The 23810-nt window shown below is 41.8% G+C and overlaps 1 long non-coding RNA gene across 1 annotated transcript; it reads right to left on the minus strand.

Annotated features, from left to right (window-relative positions):
• Positions 1-20501: 20501 nt before the first annotated feature.
• Positions 20502-23599, minus strand: LOC147027679 (uncharacterized). Its single transcript, XR_015057177.1, has 3 exons — positions 23483-23599; positions 22887-23050; positions 20502-20629 (listed from the first exon to the last, which is right to left on the minus strand). It is a non-coding gene; the product is annotated as an uncharacterized LOC147027679 (long non-coding RNA).
• Between the last annotated feature and the right edge of the window lie 211 nt (positions 23600-23810).

Consider the following 23810-nt stretch of genomic DNA (forward strand, 5'->3'; position numbering starts at 1 on the left):
ACAGCTCTGACCGCTGGTGACAGTTTATGACAGTTGGTGACAGCTGGTTACAGCTCCTCACAGTGCCCCACAGTTCCTCACAGTGCCCCACAGCACCTTACCGCTCCTTCCAGCTGTCTGTTGGTTGCGGCTCCTGGGGGCTCCTGACAGTGGGTGATGGTTGCACCGTTCCTGTTGGTTCTGCTCGTACCTGATTATTGGCGTCCCTGATTCCTGGAGGTGACGATGTGACGCCGATTGGTGTTCAAGCCTGTTTGCAGGTGGGTGCACGGCAAGGCAGGGCATTGGCAGCGGACCAAGGCACGCTCACACATTTCGGGACATTTTCTTTGACCCACGACAACTTCTACCTTGGTAAGCCGAGACCGGATTTCTTTCCCCCTGAATGATCTGCTGGGTACCCTTGTCTTGTGTTTAATTAAGTAAGGAATAGTGATAAGCATCTGCTCTTTGTCTATTTTTCTATCAATGTCTGTTTAATTCTTTATTAGTTTGAAATAATTTTGATCGATTTGAATTCACCTATTTTCACCACAAGGAAATAAAAAATTCTTCTGTTTATTTATTTTTCTTATCAATAAATTCCTTGTTGACGTTTCAACCTGTCCATGCTCGTCCTTTCCTTCCATTAATCCAGCATTGTCCGAACCTACATAGACTGGGAGGTAGTTCCCAAACGAATTAATCTGTCATAGTCGGTCGACATGCACCAGCGGTAAACGCTCGGCCGCCTTACTTAAGATCCAATCAAGATAAGATTGGTGTATTGCCGAGGGCACGCTCCCCATTCAGGGAGCCTCCTGAACTCTAGTAAAACGGTAAAGTTACACGGTGGACACTGGAACTCGTGGTTAACTGATTGGCATTCGTGGTTGTAAAGAAATCCACCGAACCATGAAGTAATTGTGAGCGGTGGCCCCAGGTCTGGCTATTCAGAGGAGAAACGGGGATTAACCCCCTCATAATACACTCTGAACCCGTGGCTGTAATAAAAGAAAAAGTATATATATATATATATATATATATATATATATATATATATATATATATATATATATATATATATATATATATATATATATATATAACACCATTTATAGTTGGCTTAATGTTTAACTTGGCTGGCTTAAGGTCTTATGGTCTTGCGTTCAAGCCCCTGTTTTTATCGTTGAATAGCACCAGGTGGGTTGACTCAGCGTGTCATCCTTCTAATGTTGGCAAAAGGAGTTCCAGCTTACTGATAACAGGGGCACTGCATCAGTGGCACAGCTGTGCTTTCAGAAAATAATGCAGCTAAGCAGCCACAGGCTTCATACAAGTTAATGAACCGTTTACACCTTCAGTTTTGAATACTGTATAATTTATAGTGTATACTTACTCTTCACCTGGGTACAGACCTTTTCACCAGGCTCTTCTAATTATAATTGTCTTGTTAAAATTATTTATTAAACACTGCTTCAACTTTGTCATCAGAATAATATGTGCTATTATCAAAAAAATTCCATGCCATTACACCCGTTAAATTACCATTCGAGTAAAATGATGATGTCTGCTGATGATTTCATGAATTCATCATGTTTATGGGTGTGCTAAAAAATAAATTAATAATGAAGTAATTTTTAGCTCGCCTGTTCGAAGAACAGAGAGCTATAACGATACCCCCGGCGTGAGCGTCAGCGTGAGCGTGAAAATGTTAAATTTTTTGTATTACGGAAAAACTCCTCGACGGATTTCGACGAAACTTGGTGGGGGGGGGGGGTTAGGCATGGTCCAAGGAGCATGCCATTAGATTTTGGACTTGGTCCCCCCCCCAAAAAAAATTGTTAGAGAATTTTTTTTTGCATTCCTACATGTTTTAAGTGATTTCCAACCCCCCCCCCCCAAAAAAAATTGTTCGAGAGAAAAAAATATTTTGCAACTTTTTTTTCGACAAAATTTCGATTTCTGTTTTTTGCATTTTTACATGTGTTAAGTGATTTCAAACCCCCCCCCCTCAAAAAAAAAATTTTAGAGAAAAAAAAAATTTTTGCAACTTTTTTTTCAACAAAATTTCGATTTCTTTTCTTGCATTTCTACGTTTTAAGTGATTAGGATTTCGACTAAACTTGGTGGGTGGGGGGGGTTAGATATGGTCCAAGGATCATGCCATTAGATTTTGGACTTGGTCCCCCCCCCAAAAAAAATTGTTCGAGAAAATTTTTTAATTTTTTTGCATTTCTACATGTTTTAAGTGATTTCCAACCCCCCCCCCCCAAAAAAAAATTGTTAGAGAAAAAAACATTTTTTGCATTTTTACATGTTTTAAGTGATTTCCAAACCCCCCCAAAAAAATTGTTAGAGAAAAAAAACTTTTTTTTGCATTTCTACATGTTTTTAGTGATTTCCAACCCCCCCAAAAAAATTGTGAGAGAAAAAAAATTTTATTCAAACTTTTTTTTTCAACAAAATTTCGATTTTTTTTTGCATTTCTACGTTTTAAGTGATTAGGATTTCGACGAAACTTGGTGGGGGGGGTTAGGTATGGTCCAAGGATCATGCCATTAGATTTTGGACTTGGTCCCCCCCAAAAAAAATTTAGAGAAAAAAATTTTTTTTTTTTTTGCATTTCTACATGTTTTAAGTGATTTCCAACCCCCCCCCCCCAAAAAAAAATTGTAAGAGAAAAATACATTTTTTTTTTTGCATTTCTACGTTTTAAGTGATTTCCAACCCCCCCCCCCAAAAAAAAAATTGTGAGAGAAATAAAAAATATTATAGCCTGGTGTTGGCGCAGTGGTTCGGGCAGCGGCTTGGGATCCCCGTTGGGCCACTGAATTAATACACCAGGGGGTTGACTCAGCCTGTCATCCTTCCGAGGTCGGCGAAATGAGTACCAGTATACTGGGCCGGTGTATACCCAGGTTAAAATAGGTGTACCATATCCCTGTGTTGTAAGAGGCGACCAGGGTTGCGTCAGGAAGGGCATCCGATGTAAAACATGTGCCAAATCACTATTTCCGATCATACGGATGATCCGCTGTGGCGACCCCTAACGGGAGCAGCCGAAAGAAGAAGAGGAAGAATTATAAAAAATATTAATTATTAGACGTCTTTTAAAAACGATAAATGTATAAACAGGCGAGCATTGGGTGGCTTCAACACCAATTCTGGTTTTGGAACCCATCATCTTCTCTGTATACATTTCGTCTCTCCAATAAAGCTGTTTTCCTTCCTCAATTTGCACACACACACACACACACACACACACACACACACACACACACACACACACACACACACACACACACACACACACACACACACACACACACACACACACACACACACACACACACACACACACACACAATAAGGGGCCTTATTTATATTTATAATTTCTGGGATTATATCTGGAAATCATTATTCATTTCATCATTTCTGGATTTCATTCAATCAAGCATTATGGAATGATTATGACGATTTGTTATGACGTCGAAATCAAGCATGGAAATCAATCATTTCTGGATTATATCTGGATTATATCATTGGGTTGGAAATCACTTTCATCTGATGCGTTTGACTGACTATTAACCAGGATATATATATATATATATATATATATATATATATATATATATATATATATATATATATATATATATATATATATATATATATATTGTATGCGCAGGTGGAGGGGGGTGGAGGGGGTAGGGGGAAGAGTGGGAGGAGGTAAGGAGAGGGGGTAGGGGGGAGGCTACATTGAGGAAATTGAAGATGGCAAAGGATACGGGAAAGAGGGCAATGTTGGGGATTGTGGGAGGAGTATTGGGGAGAGATGAGAGAAGTGGGATCAGATAGGAATCGGAGAAAAGGGCAGAGGAGGTGTTCAGCAGCTGGGAAGGTTGCCATGCATGGGAAGGTATAAACCGAAAACGGGTAAAAAAGGGTTTACAAGGTGGGGATGAAAATTCCAACATTTAACGTACGTAATAAATAGATACCAAATAGGAAAAACGTTTTTGCAAAATCAGTTTTTTTTTAGCAAAATAATAAAAAAAAAAAACTTTGAAAATTGATATTTGTAATTTAGACAAATTGACAGAATCGCAAGTTGATCCCAGATGAACACTCCGTTCATGTCACAACGACCTCGTCGATCCTTTTGTTCAGCCCACTGAACATTGTTCATTGTTCACTGTTCATTGCCCTCCACGTGCACTGTGACCGTCAGGCCAGAGAGGCCTCCGGTGCGGACGTTCTGTTAGGAGCATATTTGCCGGGACAGTATTAACACGTTTTACGACATCTGTTTTACGACAGAAATGGCTTCCACCAGCAAGGGGACGCGTGTCAAACAAGCAAGCTCCAACAGTACGTGTTCTCTGAATCATGTCCTCGATGTCGCGACAAAGTGTACGCGTCAGAACGCGTTGTTTTGGTGGATACGTGTCCGTGCCGCCGTGGAACCACGTGTCGGTGTGTTGAGAAATGCGAACACACCACAATGTGTGTGGCTGACGATTGATGTTGTTCAGTATACTGAACACGCACAATGAAGTGCAGTTTAGCCCATTGTTTATGGTCACGTGATGTGGACAATGAAACACCGTGATGAGAATAAGTGGTGATTTGTTTGTGCATGTCGTCGTGTTTGTGAAAGGATTGAGTCCCGATGAAGTCCTCCAGTTGTTAAACGACAGCGATTTTGATGATGAAAACAACGAGGGTGAACATCAGCCACCACATGTGGTTGATTATGACTCTGATTGTGACTCCACATCGTCGTCTGACATCTCGTCTGCTGATGAGGTTTGTGTAGAGTGGAAAAGATATCATTGCAACAGCTGTGACTCGTTTACAAAATTACTAGCATTGAACCCTGTACTTTGCTGACGATAGTTGAACAACATGACATATATATATGTATATATATATTAAAACCTGGTGTTGGCTTTGTGGTGAAGGTGGTGGCTTGGGATCCTTGGGTCCTGAGTTCAAGCCCTGTTCGCTGCTGAATTAACACCAGGGGGTTGACTCAGCCTGTCATCATCCTTTGAGGTCGGCGAAATGAGTTACCAGTGTAGCAACCAAACGGCCGCACATGATGGGGAAGGGGTATTGACGGATTATTTAATCTGGTATTGGTGTGGCACAGGCATGATGGGCCGAATGGCCTTCTGTGCGCGTGTGTGTGTGTGTGTGTGTGTGTGTGTGTGTGTGTGTGTGTGTGTGTGTGTGTGTGTGTGTGTGTGTGTGTGTATATATATATACATATACATATACATATATATATATATATATATATATATATATATATATATATATATATATATATATATATATATATATATATATATATATATATATATATATATATATATATATATATATATATATATATATACATATATATATATATATATATATATATATATATATATACATATACATATATATATATATATATATATATATATATATATATATATATATATATATACAGTAAAACTTCCTCCAACGTGGCTTCCAATTTACACGCTGCATTTAATGCATCAAAACCTGCTCAATGTGAGGGTGTTTCACATTTTTGTGATCGTGGCCAGTGTTTTCCCAAAGATTTTATCCTTTTCCCTTATTACTTTCCTTAATTACTATTTAATTTACATACACGTGCAGCACGAGCGGCAGCTCGTGCTGCACATTTATATCAATAAACCAGTCGCCATCAAGTTAACTTGTGTCGATCATTATGGCTCCCAAAAGACCCAATTTGAACCAACCAGAGAAGAAGAAGAAGAAGAGGAGGAAAACGATGACCATGGAGGTCAAACTTGATATCCTGAATAAATTATCATCAGTTTCCACTTCATCTTTGGCCAAGCAACATGGCGTGAATGAATCGACCAGAAGGACGGTACGGAAAGCCGAAGATAAATCCCTACACAGAACTTCACAGGGAGTTAAAACGGAAGTCAAAGTAAATGCCAAGAACACAATTCTTTAGGCCTAATTCAGCAGCTTCTCATAGCACTTCAACCCCTTCCACCAGCAATTCAACACCCAAACCTCCAACAACCACCTCACAATAAGGTGAGTTATTTTACAATAATACAGTGGTATTATGATACCAACACTTATTTTAATGTATATTTAATAATGCTGCACCATTCCATACAAAGAAATGGGAAAAAAAGCAAGAAAGGCTGTTTTTGGGTCAGTTTTTGGGGAGCCTGGAACGTATCCCCAATTTCCCATATGTTTAATGATTCCTCCAACACGAGGTTATCCCAGAACGTATCCCCAATTTCCCCATATGTTTAATGATCCCTCCAACACGAGGTTATCCCAGGACGTATCCCCCGCATTGGAGCAAGTTTTACTGGATATATATATATATATATATATATATATATATATATATATATATATAAATAAAATAAATATATAAAATTTTTATATATATATATATATATATATATATATATATATATATATATATATATATATATATATATATATAAACCTTGTTTTATATATATATATAAAATATATATATAAAACCTTGTTTTATATATATAAAAAGATCCTGAGTTTTAATATATGTATATTTATATATATCAAACCTCTCATTTTTGAGCTGTTTCAACCAGTGCAAGAATAAAAGGCTTCCTTTTTTTTTCTTTTTTGTTAATATCGTGATATTTTTACTACGGGCTTCTGTTGTTTTACAATAAAAGACTGTTTACTGTGCCAAATTAATTTTCAAGTATAAAAAAGCAACATTTTCTTGGGAGCTTTTGAATACCCAAATTTCTTTCTGGATCTGCCCCCGAGTTTATACGATCTCACGATAAACAACGTTGCGGGTTAGCCAGCCAGCACCGTGCAAATCCCTCTCCTTATCTGGAATTCATTCTGGTTGACAGATGCACAAATTGAGTGCATCTCTTACTCGACTCCTCGCAACGTACAGCTATCTGTGTGTAAAACCACTGGTGAGAAGCAGGACTCCACACAGCCACAGGCTCTGACCATGGCTTTTGTTGATCATCATCATCACAGAGGCAAGTCTGACCGGAAACTGTCGTCAGTGGAGTTGAAAAGGAAGGTCCATGTCAGATGGAGAAAGAAGAATTTTAGGAAAAAGGAGAATAGATCTGGTATGCTCACTACCTAGCATCCACACCTCAAGAAGACGATCGGTGACCTTCGTTAAGATGTGACGTGTTCTGTTATAGTGGCCATTGTGAGGATAGAGATTTTGCAACAGCATGGTGGGAGTGTTAACCTTCGTGAAATATCTTGTGGTGGCAGACCTGATACATTTATTGAGTTAAGAAACTCAGGTGGATAAAGGGCAGATTGGTTTTGATTGGCCAAAGAATCGACACTTGATGATGAAGTGTCACCTGGCAGGTGGTCAGTGATCTTACTGTTGAGAAGATCAACCATGTTATTTGCCATGGTAGAAATTGCAAGCTCACCACTGAGAATTTGTATGATTAGGTGATTCTTCAAGTCCAGCATACACATACATGGCTCGGATAATTCCACCGTCATATTCTGAGTTCACACAAAGATCAGTTGGGAATGCAATTATGTCACTTAAAGGTTACCCTCCACAGAAGGCAGGCACCCCTTGCAACAACTAATCAGCATCATATTTGAGTCGTTTTCAGCTTCCTTCTATTCATCTGCACCATGAAGTCAATTGAGCATGATGGCTTGAAATGACCGATCACGAGCCTCAATAAGAAAATGATGGCCCATCGGAGCCTCGTCCCACATCAGCAAGTCTGCAGCCTCAATAAGATGACCATTCCTGTCCTGTGGTGTCATGTTGCAGATAAAATTATCTTGTGGTGGGATGGGCAGCTTAAAACAGGAGTGGGCAGTTCTCCCAATCTTAAGAAGTGTTGAAGCTATTCCCGAAGAAGCTGAAGTAAGAGCAATTTGACCCTACTTTCAAACTTAGGCCAGAATCAGATTTAAAAGAAAAGTCTTTCCAGTTCTACTTGGTGCATTGATAAAGAGGATGCCACCTTACCTGCTATCATTTTTACTTTTTATAGCTTCAAAGGCAATAGGTTTGTCAGCTATAAGATGGACATGTTTGAGAAGTCATCTGCTGCAGGATCCATTTCCTCCATGATAAGGTCTGACTGATTACACAGTTGACAATCTCTCTGAAGAAGACCAAACTTGAGTGTTATTTGACCCTACTGCTCTACCCGGTTGTGTAGATCGCAAGCCATGTCATTTCCAACTACATCTTGAAGAACTTGCCTGGACAGTCCATGTTGCTATCCATGATAAAAGTCATGGGATAGATCATCAAACCCCCCCCCCCCCCAGCTTTAGGGGTTCTGTCGGTTTACAGAAGAGTAAGATTGTTAGGAACAGGTCCCTTTAAGCATGATGGCAACTGGGTACATGCAGCTTTGGATAGACACCTGGTCGTCCATTAGTTGTTGGTGTCGAGTAAGTTTAGCAACTGGCAAGCGCGCTTGCAGGTCTCACAGATTTTACCATTGATTGTGCACAGATCCTCAAAATTGTAGCACGGATCTTATTTTTTTTTTTTTTTTTTTTTTTTTTTTTTTTTTTTTTTTTTTTTTGTATAACTTGGTCGAGGGTCGTATGAGAGCTAACACACAACTCACAGCAAGGAGGCATGAGACAAGAGGGGCGGGAGTGGAAGGGACAAAACATTAGGGAACAGACACAGGTGAACTGTGGAAGGTAGAGGGATGGGGATGGCACGGGGAACATGGCGAGCTGAAGATGGACATTAAAGGGACTTTCAGGAAGGAAAGCAGGAGAATTGAAGGAAGTGGGCTTGGGTGGATTATCGGGGGTAGAAAAGATCGAGGATTTGGATGGGGGAAGATAAGAGGTGGTGGTGAACAGCTGTTTTGAAAGCCTGGAGGGAAGAATGGGAAAGAATAGAGTGAGGAAGTTTATTCCAAAGGCGGGAAAAAAGAGGAATGAAAGAGTGAAGATGAGCAGTGATTCGTGATTTTGGTAGTTTTACCAGAAGGGGGGTGTTGGCGGACCTTGAGCGCCCTGTGGAAATGTGGTTGGGACAAATCACAGAGAGAGCAGGGGGGGCAAGGCTGGAGAGGAGTCGGTAGAAGACAGAAAGACCACCGACCAACCTGCGGTGATTGAGTGAGAGGCCCAAAGACTCAGCTTCATTGCGGGAGATGCCAATGATCTTAAAAGCCCTGGTTTCGACAGCGTGAAGTCGAGAAAGGTGGGAGGCAGGAGCACCAGCCCAGAGGGGAGAGCAGTACTCCATCAGGCTACGGACAAAAGCTTTGTAAGTGGTCAGGAGCTCAAGAGGGCCGAGGAAGGACTTTGCACGCACGGAGGATTCCCAGTCGGCGACTGGCTTTGAGGCAAGGTTGGAAATGTGACTTTCCCAGGAAAGGTCATGGCAGATAGTGAGACCCAGAAGCTTGAAAGAAAAGACTTCTTCCAGAGGATTGTTGAGAAAGTGGATGGGGGTTTTGTAAACGGTCCTTTCGAAGAGACATAGTGAGAGTGTGAGATTTGTCTGGATTGAAAGACATGTTCCACGTGTTGGACCAGTTTGTGATTTTATCCAGATCTGCAGTGAGCGAAGAAGCTGCTGCTTGCCGGTCTGAGGGATGACAGATGGTACGGCAGAGGGTGGAGTCATCGGCAAAGAGAAATAGAGGATTTTCCAGAGAGTCCGAGAGATCATTGATGAAAACCAGAAAAAGAACAGGGCCCAGAACGCTACCTTGAGGAACTCCAGCCTGCACAGGAAGAGGGGATGAAAGAACTCCATTTAGGGCCACACGTTGACTGCGACAGGAGAGGAAGTCTGCGAGCCATGAGTGGAGATGGCCTTGAATACCATGGGAAGAGAGTTTGGTGAGTAGGGCAGGGTGCCAGACTGTGTCAAAAGCACGTGATATGTCCAGGGATACGGCTCGGATTTCCTGTCTGGCATTGAGGACCTCCATCCATTGATGGGAGAGCAGTAGCAGCATATCTAGGGTAGAGTGACCTGGTCTGAAACCAAATTGATGATTGGAAATCAAGCCATTGGAGAAGAGGAAGGATTTCATGTCTGAAGCGATGATGGATTCCATAACCTTGCTGATGATTGGGAGAAGGCTGATTGGTCTATAGTTACAGGGATCTGTTTTTGCACCTTTTTATGCAGGGCAGTGATGTTAGCAGATTTCCAAGCAGATGGCAGATGACCTTGGGAAAATGAGAGGGTGAATAGAACAGAGAGAGGGTGAGCAAGAGCAGAAGAGCAGGCTTTGAGGACACGTGGGCTGATGCCGTCTGGAGCGGGTTGCAGAATCTGACTCGAGGTTTGAAAGCAAGCTCTCCACCTTGTCAGGAGAAAAGGATACAGAGTCCAGGGACAGTTGGGTGCGACTGGGTAAAGTGGGTAGAGATAGTGATGGGTTTGGGACACAAGATTTAGCTGCAAACACCGAGTTTAGACATTCAGCTTTATCACGTGTGGAATCAGCAGTGCGGCCATTTGAGGTAAGGGAGGGGATGGAGGGGGAACATACACCAGAAACAGATTTGATTAAACGCCACCAGGATTTTGAGGAGGGAGAGAGGTTTGAGAGTTCAGACTTGAGATGAGAAAGATGTTGTTTTCTGGCTCTCCTGAGGGTAGCTACACACTTGTTCCGAGCTTTGTGGAAAGAACTGAGATTGCCTCAGTTGGGTTTGCTTTCCATGAGGCAAAGGCAAGTTGTTTCAGGACAACTGCCTCGCCACAAGCTTCAGTAAACCAAGGGCGGGAGGAAGGGTAAGACAACTGAACACGAAAAGGGGATAAATCTGTGCATGAGGGAGAGCAAGTTTCTTTGAAAGAATTCCCAGGATGAGTTGATGTTTGAGAAAGTAGTGATAGGAGACCAGTCTGTAAGTTTGATGGCTGCTCGGAGACCCTGCCAGTCGGCTTGAGTGAAATGCCAGACTCGACGGCGGTGAGGTGGTTCTCTGATAACAGCCAGAGAGATGTCCACTTTAACAAGGACGTGGTCAGAAGAACCAATTGGAGCGAAGGAAGAGCAGCAGATATTGTCAGGGAAATTTGTCAAAATCAGATCCAGAAGAGATGGAGTACCATTGGTTGAGATCCGGGTCGGGAAGTTGACCGATTGAGTCAGTCCCAATGAGTCACAGAAAGCTTTTGTTGATGTCCCATGGCAGGTGAGAGAGGTACCACACCTAGCCAACTGGCGTGATGACAATTGAAGTCGCCACATAAGAGGAAGAGAGAGTTTGGATGAGAAGATAGAAGATGGTCCATGTTTTCGGAGAGTGAGGTGTAGATGGAGTCATCACTGTTCGGTGGACGGTACAGTACACATATAAACATGAGGTGGGAGTGGAGGGGAAGCCGAAGCCAGAGGTATTCCTGGGGGTGTGGGGGAGTGAGAGCAGTGCAGGGAGAGTGAGGAATAGAGTCTTTGATGAAGAGAGCAACACCTCCACCAGGACGAGGCTCAGGTCTGTCATACCGTAAGAGGGAGTAACCAGGGAGAGATACTTGGGAGTCAGACACGTCTTGGGAGAGGAAAGTTTCTGTTAGGCAGATAATGTCTGGTTTGTCAGTGGAAAGAATTAAGTTATAATTAAGACGTAGATTATATAATTAAGAATTAATTATATATAATTAATCAGTGGAAAGAATTAAGTTATAATTAAGACGTAGATTATATAATTAAGAATTAATTATATATAATTATAATATGGTTATAATTAAGAAGATGCAGGTTGAAGACTTTTTCTTATGCCTGGTGTTGGCTTAAAGGTCCCCTGACATGCAAAACTTTCTGGTTATTTATATATTAACTTGACCTTCCTAGTGAAGAAATCACCCATGTTTTTTTTTTTAATAAAAAATGGGATAATTAGAGCAATATTTCGATCATTTATTGTGCTTTTCACAACTTGCTATGCCCGCCCCTAAAAAAAGTTGACTTCAGCGAATCGCAGCGTGATGTCACATACAGTAACTCGCACAGAGTGGATTGACTCGAGATCTCGATAGTCGAGACTCCAGACTAGTCCGGTAAATCCGTCGTCCATCCGACTGGGCCGATAAATCCGACGTGCTGTAGCTTTTATTTATTATTCTCTTTTTTTCATTGTTTTCTCCTGGCGCTACATGACGACAGTAGGAATAAAATAAATAAAAATGCAACAGAACGTCAGATTTATCAGACTACTCAAGACAATTGTGTCACAAGGTGTGTTCTGCACACAAGTTTTCATTGTATCCGGACAGCGAGGTTGCTTCGTTTTATGCGCGGAGAGATACGGCCGATGACATGCGCCGGCCTTGATTGTGATTAATTCGCCGCGGAGCAACATGTCCGCTGCGCTGCACTGGTCACGTCACCTCACTAAAATATTTCTGATATCGAGCAGTATGCAAGTCGAATTTACATTATTCAATTCCGAATAGGATTTAGTCGAACCAGTTGTTATTGCCAAGTCTTCCTTCAATGTCATCCCGATCATAATTAACGCCGGGAATTTCATCGCCAGTTTCCTCTGCTTGTCCTGCATCGTGCTCAAACTGCTAAGGCCGTACTTCATTTCCAGCTACCTGAACTTCACCTCCCGCGACTACGTTATCCGACAATTCTCCATGTGATTCAGACAAAAATCCTTCATTTCTCTCACACTCACTGTCGTTACCAGACAAGTGAAAGTCCATGTCATCCATTATTCAAAACCAAATGTTTGATTTTTTTTAAAGCAGAAGTGAATGAAGCGATTGAATCGACCAATCAAATGTGGAAACACACAGGAAGCCAATATAATCATGTGGACCACCAACCCGAGTAATTTACGTGCAGCCTTTGACATACTGTACGTGACGTCATGTGGGTTACGCCCCTTTCAGGAGAATTTTTAGGGGCGTTCCCGAAGAGGTTTGTTTTTTTTAATTTTACATTTTATAGAATGAGGATTGTGAAAAAACATTGTCAGATCTGAAATCACGATGAAAAACTCCTCGAGGACATATATAAATGAAATTTCAGTACTTTTGCATGTCAGGGGACCTTTAATGGTTAGGGTGGTGGGTTTGGGATCCTATAATCCTGAGTTCAAACCCCACTCGGCTGTTGAATTAATATCAGGTGGGGTTGACTCTGCCTGTCATCCTTCTGAGGTCGGCAAAATGAGTGCCAGCATGCTGGTATACTATGTCGGAGTGGCGACCCGTCCAGGATTGTATCCAATTGCCAAGGAGTCTGCTTAGGCAGCACCGATGCTCTGCACAGAGTGTGGTCCCAATGGATGGATGGATGGACTTTTCCTGGGCTCAGAAGAACAGTGTGAACTCTTCCTATTGACCTCGGAAGAGCTACTCGCCATTGCCAATGATTTTTCTGCCAGGTGAAGTGCTTGGGGAAATCGTAACGGAGGATGTTTCTGGCAGCCATGTCTTGGGAGTTTATCAAGAAATAGGTGGTTGTTGTCGATAGTACGTGCTGCTGCAGCTAATGCTCGATCTGGATTGCCACAGTTAAATGTGTCACGCTGCTCATTCGGCAAATGAACAAAGAGTTGTTGAACTGCTTGGGAGTGGTCTTGCACTGAAAACCCAAAGATTTGCCATGCTGCTTCTGAGGCACAAACAAATCAACACTGCTCATAGCATTCAAATTCATCTTGTCTTCACCTTCATCTATTGCGACTCTGACTTCATCAACGCTTGCCTTAAAGCTGATCGCAGTCTATTTAACACCTTTAAAGGTATTCAACATTGATGTGGGCATGGTATTTCAGTAACAACCATGGATTGTCAGGCACGGTGCTTCGGCTGTCCACTTGTACATCCCTGTTAAATACCCAAACAACAACTGTATGGCCACCCACAGTTGCACTTCGACGTCCATCAGTAGGATAATAATGGTCCCCACGGTGGTTTTGAGGGCAGAAATCCTTGGGGAATTACTTAGAACATGTGCCAGCAACCATGAATGGGCAATTTAGGTTTAGCTCTCCACAAGATCTATGCAGCATGTATTTCCTGACGCATTCATAAAGCTCTTACATTCATGACTTGGCAGGGTTGGGGAATCAAGTGCTGACAACTTTGTGTATGTCGGTCTACGTGTGTTGTTCACCATCGAGAATAAGCAGCAATGGGCGTAAGGTAGCCCATGCTTTTGAAACTCGATAGAAAGAACGTAAGTCCTCAGATGACCGAGTACATTGTTTCTGATGTCAGCCTGGATTTGCTGCAACTTCATTTTGAAGACTGGCAGTCACGTCAGGTCGATCAGTAGCTGTTTGCCTATTTTCCAGTTCACTGATGATTTTATGCCAACACATATTGCAGGTGAATGTGATGAACAGTTGTTTTTCCAAATTTTCGAACAATTGCCATGACATCTGGATTAATGCTTTGACATAAATCATAGGCTTCCTGGAAATGTAGAAGGAAGAATCACACAACGACCAGCAGACTCAGCAACACCTTGAAGAATATCATCTTGCAGGGCATTTTATAGATTGGAACACAGGAGATCTTGATTGAACTGCAGATAGCACAGATGACCCATATCAATTTTGGCCCACATATGGATGCAGTATTGCTGAAAGGGTCAATTGCAGCAGTGCCAATTGTAAAGCTCCCCTGATGTTTCATCAACCGGTAAGAATAGAATATATTCACAGCACATCACGTTGACAATCCTTGTGAAATATTTCGCAAGGGAAACCATCAGAAAGTGGAAGAATAAGTTGAGATCCCTCATTCCTTTGTGCATGAACGAAGATCACGAAGTAAAAGTGGTGGATCAGGGATATTCAGAACACAAGTCTTGCCAGATAGATAACATATCGGATTGTGCTCCCCTGATGTGTCTTCGAACACACTCGTCTTTTCACGTCAAGGCGTTGCAGTCACCACATGAATGATCCATAAGACTATGGGTTTGCGCATGTCCAGCAAGTTAGAAAGAGCAATTTCATCCAGGTCGTATTACCGTTGCTCACTAAAATATTGAACAGAGCGGTGTTGTCGCTGCAAAATATTTTCCTGATTGCCTCATGTGCTATGTATTTATGCCAATTTTTCAGGTTCAAGTATAGCGTAGGATTGCTGGTCTTGAGCTGCATTGATGGCTTGCACAGATTGCTGGTAAGATGGAGACATAGAAACATGCGCTTAAGCATGAGTCACATTTGCTCTACGGCTAGGATACGGCGGCCCTACCCCCCCTGAATTGACAGAAACGTATGGCGACCGCAGAGTTTCTGAGGTGGCCTCAGGGTGGCCCTACGCCGTATGGCTATCTTTTACAGGCCGTAGGGGTCTCCGTGGAATTAAAGCACAGAGTTATAACTTTTTCCTTTCTAGGTTGGCCATAGCAATTCGAACAAGCCGTAGCCATGACGTAGATGTGCTCCATGTCGACCGTACGTAGGGCGTACGGTGGGCTTGCGTTATTCGTGCGTTTTCCGTAGGCTCTTATCAATGAAAAATGAATTTTGCCAACCCCCAAAAAATTACGGCGGCCGCACTATTTCCACGTTCGCCTGAGGGCCCCCCGCGGTCACCTTGCGGGCACCTTGAGGCTACCTTGCGTCTGCCTTGAAAATTCTATGGCCGCCGCAGAGACGTCCTAAGGTCACCGTGCGACATCAAATCAAAGACCGTACGGCGCCCCACGTTTTTGGTCTCCACAATTTATCAATACCCCGTGCGGCTACCCAAAAAATACAAACATATCTGACTGCTACATTGTGTAACCGTGGAAATACTGCGGCCACCCTATAATTGCTAGTGGCCGTAGATTTTTTTAGACCCTACGGCCGCCGAGCCAAATGTGACTGAAGCATTACCGATGTTGAGCTGCATTGGCAACGTGCTTTGCTTGCTGCCTCGCTGTGCCCAATTTGGTTTGGCACCATTGCTAACCTTGGCATGCCAAATCACGATGACACTCTTCAGCAACATCGTGATCAACAAATGTCTTTATGTTACATTTTAGGCCTTGTATAATGAGCAGATAAAATTATATATTTCTTACGTGAAAAAAAATTAATAATAATAATAACTCAATAATAAAGTAGATTCTAAGTAGGCGACTTGGCTGTCGTCTGCAGTTGCACCAGTAATCTTGATTAACTTTACAGTTATGACAAAGGGAACATAGTATTCCTGCAACAATTGTCACGCAACAATTAAGAAAAGTCTGCTAGTTCGTTATGGCTTGTTAGCAGTTATCAGAAATGGTTTCTGAAATAAGACACCACTTCTCATCGTGTCATGAATAATACGCAGCTTTGATCCCGAATGTTAATGCAATTATTATACTATTACGATACGATTATTGTTATTATTAACATAACGCTATTATTATTATACTCGCAGAGTACCTGCCCTACTGGTGCTATTCATCCAAGTGTGCAACGCGTTCTTCTTACAGCTCCCTTTATTTGAGTGGTGTATAGGCAACAGACCACTGCCTTGATTGCTCCCGAAAATAAAACAATCCAGATTCCGTACATGCAGCAAAAACATATCTACTGCTTATGTGCATATGCAAAAACATGTCTACTGCTTTTGTGCATATGCAAAAACATGTCTACTGCTTATGTGCATATGCAAAAACATGTCTACTGCTTCTGTGCATATGCAAAAACATGTCTACTGCTTATATGCATATGCAAAAACATGTCTACTGCTTCTGTGCATATGCAAAAACATGTCTACTGCTTATATGCATATGCAAAAACATGTCTACTGCTTTTGTGCATATGCAAAAACATGTCTACTGCTTATGTGCATATGCAAAAACATGTCTACTGCTTATGTGCATATGCAAAAACATGTCTACTGCTTATGTGCATATGCAAAAACATGTCTACTGCTTATGTGCATATGCAAAAACATGTCTACTGCTTATGTGCATATGCAAAAACATGTCTACTGCTTTTGTGCATATGCAAAAACATGTCTACTGCTTTTGTGCATATGCAAAAACATGTCTACTGCTTTTGTGCATATGCAAAAACATGTCTACTGCTTATGTGCATATGCAAAAACATGTCTACTGCTTTTGTGCATATGCAAAAACATGTCTACTGCTTTTGTGCATATGCAAAAACATGTCTACTGCTTATGTGCATATGCAAAAACATGTCTACTGCTTTTGTGCATATGCAAAAACATGTCTACTGCTTTTGTGCATATGCAAAAACATGTCTACTGCTTTTGTGCATATGCAAAAACATGTCTACTGCTTATGTGCATATGCAAAAACATGTCTACTGCTTATGTGCATATGCAAAAACATGTCTACTGCTTATGTGCATATGCAAAAACATGTCTACTGCTTATGTGCATATGCAAAAACATGTCTACTGCTTATGTGCATATGCAAAAACATGTCTACTGCTTATGTGCATATGCAAAAACATGTCTACTGCTTTTGTGCATATGCAAAAACATGTCTACTGCTTATGTGCATATGCAAAAACATGTCTACTGCTTATGTGCATATGCAAAACATGTCTACTGCTTATATGCATATGCAAAAACATGTCTACTGCTTTTGTGCATATGCAAAAACATGTCTACTGCTTTTGTGCATATGCAAAAACATGTCTACTGCTTATGTGCATATGTAATACATCGTGGTTATACAGCTCGGATAATTCCAATTGCACTCCCACCCACACTCCTCCCAAAAGAAGAAAATGCCAAGATGGCAATTTGTTTTTCTTTCAAAACTCTGTGGATTCAATTTTTTTTTTTGCAAAGGCACAACTTCAAGGTGCCCTCATTAATCCCTGAAAGTTTCAGCTTCCTTGATGAAAACCTCTCAGAGGAGTAGATGATACATGCATGCACACACATATTCTCCAGCTCCATTATACTGTACATAGGATACGAAAACGAAATGAAGAAATGTTGGATAATAAGTTACCAGAAGTGGTTTCTGAAATAATACACCGCTTCTCATTGAGTTATGAATAATACACGGCCGTAAAGGCCAAGCCCAGCACAAAACAGTGCATTCAGAAAGTATTCACACCACTTGACTTTTTCACATTTTGTTGTGTTACCGCCTGAATTTAAAATGGATTTGATGAAAAAATTTTGTCACTGATCGACACAAAACACATCACAAAAACAAAGTGAAAACGTGTTTTTAGAATTAAAAAAAAAAATTGAAAATGAAACACAGAAATATCTAATTTACAGAAGTATTCAGCCCACTGAGTCAATACTTTGTCGAAGCTCCTTGAGGAGCGATTACACCTTTGAGTTTTCTTGTATATGTCTGTATCAGCTTTGCACATCTGCATTTCAGGATTTTCTCCCATTCTTCCTTGCAGATTTGTTCAAGCTCTGTGAAGTTGGATAGGGAGTGTCGGTGAACAGCAATCTTCAGGTGTTTCCACAGATTTTCAATGGGATTTAAATCTGGGCTTTCGCTGGCCCACTCAAGGTCTTTCATGTTCTTGTTCTGAAGCCGTTCTAGTGTTGCTTTGGCTGTATGCTGAGGGTCATTGTCTTGTTGGAATGTAAATCTTCGCCGCAGTCTCAGGTCTTTTGTACTCTGAAGCAGGTTCTCCTCAAGGATTTGCCTGTATTTGACTCCATTCATTGTTCCCTCTATCCTTACAAGTCTCACAGTCCCTGCCGCTGAAAAGCATCCCCATAGCATGATGCTGCCACCACCATGCCTCATGGAATGGATGGTGTTCGATGGGTGACGAGCTGTGCTCGGTTTCCGCCAGATGTCGCGCTTTGCATTCAGGCCAATGAGTTCAATTTTCGTCTCTTCAGACCACAGAATCTGTTGCCTCATGTCCTCAGAGTCTTTCACGTGCCTTTTTGCAAACTCCAGGCATCCTATCGCATGCCTTTTTCTCAAGAGTGGCTTCTGTCTGGCCACCCTCCCATAAAGCCTCGATTTGTGAAGTGCTGCAGAGATTGTTGTCCTTCTGGCAGGTTCTCCCATCTCAGTGAAGGAACTCTGTAGTTCTGTCAGAGTGGTCATTGGATTATTGGTCACCTTCCCGTTCAAGGTCCTTCTTTCCCAGTTGATAAATTTGGGTGGATGGCCAGCTCTTGGAAGACTTTGAGTAGTTCTATATTCTTTCCATTTCCTAATAATGGAGCTCACTGTGCTCTTGGGAACTTTCAACACTCTAGAAATTGTTTTATACCCTTCCCCAAATCTCTACCTCCTCAAAATTATATCTCGGAGTTCTACAGACAATTCCTTGGACTTCATGGTCGAGTTTCTGCTCTGACATGCACTGTAAACTGTGGGACCTGATATAGAAAGGTGTGTTTCTTTCTAAATCATGTCCGATCAATTTAAATGGCCACAAGTGGACTCCATTCAAGTTGTAGAAACATCTCAAGTATGTTCAAAGGAGATTTGATGCACCTGAGCTCAATTTGGAGTGCCATAGCAAAGGGGTTGAATACTTATTCATGCAAAACATTTCAGATTTTCATTTCTAATTAATTTATAACAATTTCAAAAACAAAAATTCCACTTTGACATTATGGGGTATTCTCAATTTAATTGGTTCACCAAAAAATATTTTCATGAAAAAAATAAGTGACCACTATATTCGTTATTGTTGTGTGTCTGTCTGTCTGTCTGTCTGTATGTCTGTCTGTCTGTCCCGAGCATAGCTCCGTGGGTTTTGATCCGATCCTGATAAAATTTTGGTGGGAGGTTTATATCATGATCTAGTTGTGTTTTCCTGAGAATAGGCGTGCTGTGCCCATTATGGGCGGAGCCACACCCAAAAAACGTGTTTTTAGGGGGTAGCCGATTTCAATTTGCATCTTCTCCTTGGGGGTTTGTCGAATCTGACAGTGGTTTCGGTAGTTGGTTAGCCCAATGGCACCTGCATAGCCCCACAGAGCTCGATTTTTCATTTTCGTCCCAAGGTCAAGGTCACAAGGTCACGAACTTAGAAAATTGAGAATTTTGATATAAAAATCATACGACCGCCCAAACTTTGAGAGCTAGGATGACAATATTTTTTATGCATAATCTTGAGGTCATTCCCTACCTAAAGTCTTGAAACCATTTTTCTCTATCTCGAACACCTTGCCCGTGGCGCCCCCTTCAAGTTTGTTTTTACGCTGATTTCATCAAAGTATGGATAATCCGAGAAGTGCGAAATGCCATATAGCCTATATGACGTTATATTGTTCCTGGAATGTCCCAGAGGAAGTTTTGCACCAAAGGTCATAATCCTTGACCTGTGACCTTTAAAGTTCACAAAGGTCAAATTTTCAAAGTTGTGGGAATCGAACCGGGTTTTCGACCTTCTTCGACGAACTAACTCCAATAAGCTATAGCACGTATCCTGTTTCCATATTTTAATGTCCACAACATTGTTTTGCGACCTTTAAAGGTTATGCAAAGGTCAAATTTTTAAAGTTGTTGAACGAAACCGGGTTTTCGACATTTTGCAGCTAATAACCTGTCACCTGTACCACATCCGGTTGATCATTTTTATAACTTGGTCAAAAATTATCACATTGTCTCATCCTTGACTTCTGAAACAATCTACATCGTCAAATACCGCTCGTGAACCATCGTCGTCTTCAGACTTGTCCATTTTAAATTCGCTGCAACACAACAAAATGTGAAAGAGTCAAGGGGTGTGAATACTTTCTGAAGGCACTGCATGTAATGCCATAATGATATCCCAGATGTAATGCCATCTTACTAAATCCATCACCCTGATGCCTAGCATCTGTCATTCAGCCTGTCAGATAGACTCAGGTACATGGGTGATGTTGTTCAACTGCCGTCAGCTAAGCGCCAGGATAGGTTGAGTGCAGGATGATGTGTATGCCCAAAGAGGCCTAGCACTAGACGTAATGCCGTAATGACGTTACAGTGAAAATGGCATGACAGATAGAGGGATGGACAGAGAAATCCAGCCACCTTAATGTATGGATTATTATTATTACTATTTAATATCTTCTGCAGTCTCAAGAGGAACCAACATCACAACAGCTTCGAGAGCCCACCTGGAAGCGGAAAATGTTCATGCCGGCTGATCTGCCAGCATTCGACGATTCATTGTCTGTTCCTGATGTCAGGAGTAAATGGACCCCTTTGGATTACTTTTCGGAGTACTACGATGATAATTACTGGCAGTTGGTCAGTGAACAGACCAACATTCGGGGATTACAAGATGAGCCCATGGTGGAACTCAAAACAACCCCAGATGAAATCAAACAATTTGTTGGCTCGCTTGTTGTCCTGGGGTGTTTGCGCTTGCCTCGGATCAGATTGTGTTATCGGCCGATTCTCAAAATACCGGCCGTCACGCATATTCCAAGGGACAGACTCTTTAAGCTGAGGAATTATTTACATTTTGTTAACAATTTGGACATCACAGCTGAGGAAAAGCAAACTAATAAGCTGTGGAAAGTCACCCCAATTTTGAAGCGATTTCGAGACGCATGCACAAAACTTCCGCGGTCGCAAAATGTATGTGTAGACGAGCAGATGATTCCGTTTTCTGGAACCACATCTCTTCGTCAGTATGCTCCAGGGAAACCAAACCCGATTGGACTAAAAAACTTCATTCTTCTGTCACCCAGAGGGGTGGTATTGGACTTTGTCATCTACCAAGGGATGGAAACCTGGCCAAATGGTTTACCAGAACCAACCGTAGGCATCAGGGGTTCTGTAGTGCTAAAGCTCTCAGAAACCCTTACCGCAGGTACGCAACTGTATTTCGATCGCTATTTTACGAGCATCCCCTTACTTGATAAGCTCAAAGACAAAGGAATTCTCGCAAGTGGGACCATCATGATGAGCAACCTGAGAGAAAGGCAGCAGCTTGCTACTGACAAGTCACTCAAAGATAGGGGGTGGGGATCCTATGACGAATTGGTAAGAAGCGATGAGTCAATGGCACTCACAAAATGGATGGACAATAGGTCTCTTGTGGTGGCGTCCACAATCCATGGATCCCACCCCGAGACCCAGGTGATGCGATATTCAAAGAAAGACAAGGGCTACATTCAGGTGACGATGCCACATGCGATCGATGCATACAATCTGAACATGGGGGCAGTAGACATGTGCGACCGCATGATTTCCTATTACAGAATTTGTACAAGGACCAAGAAGTGGCCCGTGAGAGTCTTCTTCCACTTTATTGATATGGCCCTTGTGAATTCATGGTTCCAGTATGTCCAGGATTGCGAGTACTTTGGTGTGGTGAAGAAGAACATCATGGATCTCTTGGACTTTCGACTTTATGTAGGAGAGGCACTGGTCATTTCCAGGGGCCCAAAGAGGAAGAGCCTCGATGATGGTAGAGAGATTGTCCGCATTCCACGCCAGCCTCTCCCAAACAGAGACATGAGACGGAGTGGAGGGCTACATCTCCCAGTCGTCGGAACGGAGAGCAACAATTTTCAAAGGTGCAGAAAACCAGGATGCAGCAAAACGAGCAGGATCATGTGCACGTCATGCAATGTCTTCTTTTGTGTGCAACCGGACAGAAATTGTTTCTATGAATTCCATACTTAGGCTCAGCATCAACATTTGATTGGAAGATCTCCCTTCTCCCAACATGTGTGGACGAAGTGATGAGCAAAAGGTGTTCTTTTTTGCATAAATTTTGAATGCACCACCAAATTGAGATTCGTTTAAAGATTTATCGGTTTGTTTAACATTCATGTTTTGTTTTTCATTGACGATTCTTCCCAAATGTTCACGCTACTGAACATTCATTATCTTACAGTGTCACAAAAAGATCTCATATTTTGTATATTTCTTATGGTATCATGTAAAACAAATATAGCATTACAAACCCAAACTGACAATTATTATGAAATGCAATGGATGGGCTCTTCTGACCTTAGTTGGTGGACGTTAAAAATGTCATGGTGTCCTTCACGAAGAGTAGGCGAGCCATCACCGGCAACATAAACAAATTCCAAATTCCTGCCCTGACTTCCTGTGCCGGAGGGTCGGCCCGACCAGGATTGTAGCTTGGTAACTGCTCCAGCAACACCAATGCTCTGCCTCGGGCATGGTTGACGACGATGATGCAGGGATGGGGTTGGGGGAAAAGGGGGTGTTACTTTGAGGAAATAAAAAATGATAAAAAGGATAGGGTGGGGAGGGGGGAGATAGGAAGGAGGATGAGTTGCAGGAATGTGGAAGGGGTATCAAGAGGAGGAAAATGAGGGGGATAGGGAAATGGAGGTGTGAGTAAAGGCACATATGGAACACATCAGGGGAGACGGAGTGTCAAAATTACACCATTTAATGTACTTAATTAATAGGAATCCACCAATAAGGAAAACATTTTATTTGGGAAATACTCCACTTTCCACCTCAAAGAAGAAGGCTTCATTTATGTAATCATTACAAATGTTGAAAAGAGATAAAATTGTTACAATCCAATGCAAAAATTATACTGTTTCCTTAAATAACGATAAATGGCTCACCTGAGCAGCTGGTACAAAGGCTCGAGGTAGATTTGACTCGGAGCAGAAAGACCTCCGTAAAGTGATCAGTGCTTCATTATAAAGTGTTGTAAAATGATGACGGAAGACACCTCTGAGAGCATCATCAATATGTCCTGAAAGAATAAAATATCCAGTCGGTATGGGGTGAAACCCATCTAAACAAGCACAGAGCTTACCAACAACAAAAACATTTTTCAAAATAAAGTGCAAAAACAAAAATAACCATTTAGCTCTTGTTGGCCTTATCAGACTTGACGAAAATGAGATATAGAGTATTTTTGCAGTAAGTATTGCAGATAAATTCTAA

Source organism: Eptatretus burgeri, chromosome 4 (assembly GCF_056783735.1).
Source record: "Eptatretus burgeri isolate ZD-2024b chromosome 4, Ebu_testis_v1, whole genome shotgun sequence".
NCBI lineage: Eukaryota > Metazoa > Chordata > Myxini > Myxiniformes > Myxinidae > Eptatretus > Eptatretus burgeri.